Source organism: Saccopteryx leptura, chromosome 4 (assembly GCF_036850995.1).
Source record: "Saccopteryx leptura isolate mSacLep1 chromosome 4, mSacLep1_pri_phased_curated, whole genome shotgun sequence".
In the NCBI taxonomy this organism is placed as follows: Eukaryota; Metazoa; Chordata; class Mammalia; order Chiroptera; family Emballonuridae; genus Saccopteryx; species Saccopteryx leptura.
Genome location: NC_089506.1, coordinates 191,944,409 through 191,949,031, shown reverse-complemented (window position 1 = coordinate 191,949,031; position 4,623 = coordinate 191,944,409). Strand labels below are relative to the sequence as shown.

The window sequence follows — 4,623 nt, the reverse complement described above, 5'->3', positions numbered from 1 at the left end:
TCTTGTTGGTATCTGAGTGCTTCATTCTTTTTTTCTTTTTTTATTCCATTGAGGGAGAGGGAGAAGCATCATCTCATTGTTCCACTTAGTTCCATTTTGTTGTATACTTTATGATTGCTTCTTGTACATCCCCTGACTGGGGATGGAACCCGCACCAGGAATACACTTTATCTACCTAGCCACCTGGCCAGGCCTGAGTGTTTCATTGTTGAAGGTTATGGGGGGGTGGCTGAGTGCTTGCGAAGTCACTGTGGGCTGAGCTGTGCCCATTTTCTTTCTCCTACAGAGTGACTTTCTGATGAAAATGACTTGCAGATGCTCTTTGAAGTTGTCAAATCGTTTGAACTATATGTCTCTTCCTGTGTACACTGAATGCAACTAATTGATATCTTTTCCATAGCTCTAGGTCCTTAGGAGGCATTCATGAGTTCTTTTTCTGGTTTGTTCTACTTTTTTTATTATGGCAAAATATATATATAACATAAAATTTATCATGGTAACTCTTTTAAACTGGACAGTTCAATGATACTAAGGATATACACAATATTGTACAATCACCATTGCTCTCTACTTCCAAACTTTTCATTACCTTAAATGAAAACCAGTACCTACTGAACATTTTGCTTCCCATTTGCCCCTCCCCCTTGGCACTGGAATCACAAATTTGCTTTGTCTTTGAGTTCCTTTTTGCTCCTGGTTCCTAAGGAAAACAATAGTCATGGGTCAAAAGAATTCTACATTCAGTACGTTCAAGAATTTCATTTTGGCCTGACCAGGTGGTGGCGCAGTGGATAGAGCATCGGACTGGGATGCAGAAGGACCCAGGTTCGAGACCCCGAGGTCGCCAGCTTGAGCGCGGGCTCATCTGGCTTGAGCAAAAAAGCTCACCACCTTGGACCCAAGGTTGCTGGCTCCAGCGAGGGGTTACTCGGTCTGCTGAAGGCCCGTGGTCAAGGCACATATGAGAAAGCAATCAATGAACAACTAAGAAGTCGCAACGCGCAACGAAAAACTAATGATTGATGCTTCTCATCTCTCTCCATTCCTGTCTGTCTGTCCCTGTCTATCTATCTCTGCCTCTGTAAAAAAAAAGAATTTCATTTTGGCCCTGCTCGGTTGGCTCAGTGGTAGAGCGTTGGCCCAGTGTGTGGATGTCCCAGGTTCAATTCTCAGGGTACACAGGAGAAGCGACCATCTGCTTCTCTACCCTTCCCCTTCTCTCTCTTCTCTCTCTCTCTCTTCTCCTGCGGCCATGGCTAGATTGGTTTGAGCAAGTTGGTTACTGGTGCTAAAAAATGGCTCGGTTGCTGAAAAATGGAGCACTGCCCCCTAGTGGGCTAGCTGGGTAGATCTTGGTTGGGGCACATGCAGAAGTCTGTCTGCCTCCCCTCCTCTCACTAAAAAATAAAAAAAGAAATTTCATTTAAGTATTCCCTAAAATGATTCCTCTCATTTCTCTCAGGGGCTATAGGTTTCTGGGGTGAGACTAGGACCTAAGTTCTGCACTGTTTCTTTTTCTTAAAAACTTAACATGTACTATCAAATTGTCAAATGAGTGTTACAGATAATGGAATTGTATGTAGTACATAAAATAAGTTTTTTTATTTTATTTTTTATTTTTTTTTTAGATTTTATTTATTCATTTTTTTATTAGAGAGAAAGGAGAGAGAGAAGGGAGAGAGAGAGAGAGAAAGAGAGAGAACAGGGGGAGGAGCTGAAAGCATCAACTCCCATATGTGCCTTGACCAGGCAAGCCCAGGGTTTTGAACCGGCGACCTCAGCATTCCAGGTCGACGCTTTATCCACTGCGCCACCACAGGTCAGGCTTATTTTATTTTTTTAATTGAGAGAGGGAGAGAGAAACACAGGAAGGGAGAGAAATAAGCATAAACTTGTTGCAGCATTTTAGTTGCTCATTGATTGCTTCTTATATGTGCCTGGGGGGGGTGGCTCCAACTGAACCAGTGACCCCTTGCTCAAACCAGCGACCTTGTGCTTCAAGCCAGTGACCTTTGGGCTCAAGCCAGCAGCCATGGGTCATGTCTGTGACCTCCCGCTCAAGCTAATGACCCCACACCCAAGCTGGATGAGTCTGCGCTCAAGCTGGCGACTTCAGGGTTTTGAACCTGGCTCAACATCCCAGGTTGATGCTCTATCCACTGTGCCACCACCTGTTCAGGTGTAAAATAAGTTTGTTTGTTTGTTAGTTTTTCTGAAGCTGGAAACGGGGAAGCAGTCAGGCAGACTCCCGCATGCGCCCGACCGGGATCCACCCGGCACGCCCACCAGGGGGCGATGCTCTGCCCATCCGGGGCGTCGCTCTGTTGTGACCAGAGCCACTCTAGCGCCTGGGGCAGAGGCCAAGGAGCCATCCCCAACACCCTGGTCATCTTTCTGCTCCAATGGAGCCTCAGCTGTGGGAGGGGAAGAGAGAGACAGAGAGGAAGGAGGGGGGGTGGAGAAGCAGATGGGCGCTTCTCCTGTGTGCCCTGGCCGGGAATCGAACCCGGGACTCCTGCACGCCAGGCCGACGCTCTACCACTGAGCCAACCAGCCAGGGCCTGGTTTTTTTTTTAAGCCTGACCTGTGGTGGCGCAGTGGATAAAGCATCGACCTGGAATACTGAGGTTGCTGGTTTGAAACCCTGGGCTTGCCTGGTCAAGACACGGAGGTTAATACTTCTTGTTCTTCCCCCCCCCCTTTTTTCTCTTTCTCAATCTCTCTCTCTCTCTAAAATAAATAAAAATATATTTTAAAAAATAATGTGTTCTGCCCTGGCCGGTTGGCTCAGCGGTAGAGTGTCGGCCTAGAGTGCGGAGGACCCGGGTTCAATTCCCGGCCAGGGCACACAGGAGAAGCGCCCATTTGCTTCTCCACCCCTCCGCCGCGCTTTCCCTCTCTGTCTCTCTCTTCCCCTCCCGCAGCCAAGGCTCCATTGGAGCAAAGATGGCCCGGGCGCTGGGGATGGCTCTGTGGCCTCTGCCCCAGGCGCTAGAGTGGCTCTGGTCGCAACATGGCGACGCCCAGGATGGGCAGAGCATCGCCCCCTGGAGGGCAGAGTGTCGCCCCTGGTGGGCGTGCCGGGTGGATCCCGGTTGGGCGCATGCGGGAGTCTGTCTGACTGTCTCTCCCTGTTTCCAACTTCAGAAAAATGAAAAAAATAAAAATAAAAAAATAATAATGTGTTCTGCCTGACCTGTGGTGACGCAGTGGATAAAGCGTCAACCTGGAAATGCTAAGGTTGCCGGTTCGAAACCCTGGGCTTGCCTGGTCAAGGCACATATGGGAGTTGATGCTTCCAGCTCCTCCTCCCCTTCTCTCTCTCTCTGTCTTTCCTCTCTCTCTCTGTCTCTCCCTCTCCTCTCTAAAATGAATAGATAATAAATAAATAAAAATTTTTAAAAAATGTTTGTCTTTTTTTAAAAAAAAAATGTGTTCTTTTTTTGAGTTTTTTTGTGTGACAGAGACAGAGAGTCAGAAAGAGGGACAGATAGGGACAGACAGGAAAGGAGAGAGATGAGAAGCATCCATTCTTTGTTGTAGCATCTTAGTTGTTCACTGATTGCTTTCTCATATGTGCCTTGACCGGGGGGCTACAGCAGACTGAGTGACCCCTTGCTTGAGCCAGCGACCTTGGGCTTAAGCTGGTGAGCTTTGCTTAAACCAGATGAGCCCGCGCTCAAGCTGGCAACCTCGAGGTCTCGAACCTGGGTCATCGGCATCCCAGTCCGACGTTCTATTCATTGCACCACCACCCGGTCAGGCAAAAAAATAAATAATGTGTTTTAAACAAAGGAAGCTATTGAAAATATATTCCTCTCATTTCTCTCAGGGGCTATAGGTTTCTGGGGTGAGACTAGGACCTAAGTTCTGCACTGTTTCTTTTTCTTAAAAACTTAACATGTACTATCAAATTGTCAAATGAGTGTTACAGATAATGGAATTGTATGTAGTACATAAAATAAGTTTTTTTATTTTATTTTATTTTTTTAATTGAGAGAGGGAGAGAAACACAGGAAGGGAGAGAAATAAGCATAAACTTGTTGCAGCATTTTAGTTGCTCATTGATTGCTTCTTATATGTGCCTGGGGGGGGCTAGGCACATATAAGAAGCAATCAATGAACAACTAGGATCATAAATAGTGACCAGGCAGATTCAGAAAAGAACCAAATAGAGTTTCTGTAAATAAGAAACAATTATTGAAATCAAGTGTCACAAAAGTTAAGCAGGAGAGAAAGCTAACAAGAGGAGATAGCAGTTTACATTTGTGGTTACATCATGACCAGGCACTAGGACTGGGAACAGGGGGCTAGGAATCCCATCCCTCAGGAGGCAAATAGACTGGCTCAGGAGCTGGACCTCTCCGCGGAGCTGCATAGAACATCGTGTGGTAGGTGCTGGAGTAGAGCCCACAAAGGAACGTTTACCTGTAATAGAAACCATTCTTTTACACTGACTTCTATTTTAGCACCACTTCAATGATAATCTAAGAAATTCAGGGTAGCAGTCTCTAGTACCACCCCGGAATCTTGATGTGGTCAGGGTTAGGAGGAGGAAATGAAGAAGAGAAGGAGAAACCCTGGCTAGATAGCTTGGTTGATTAAAGCAGCATCCCAATATGC

The 4,623-nt window shown here is 46.4% G+C and overlaps 1 non-coding gene across 1 annotated transcript; it reads left to right on the top strand.

Annotated features, from left to right (window-relative positions):
• Window positions 1-2,771: 2,771 nt before the first annotated feature.
• Window positions 2,772-2,847, top strand: TRNAS-AGA (transfer RNA serine (anticodon AGA)). The gene has a single exon. It is a non-coding gene; the product is annotated as a tRNA-Ser (tRNA).
• Window positions 2,848-4,623: the final 1,776 nt, after the last annotated feature.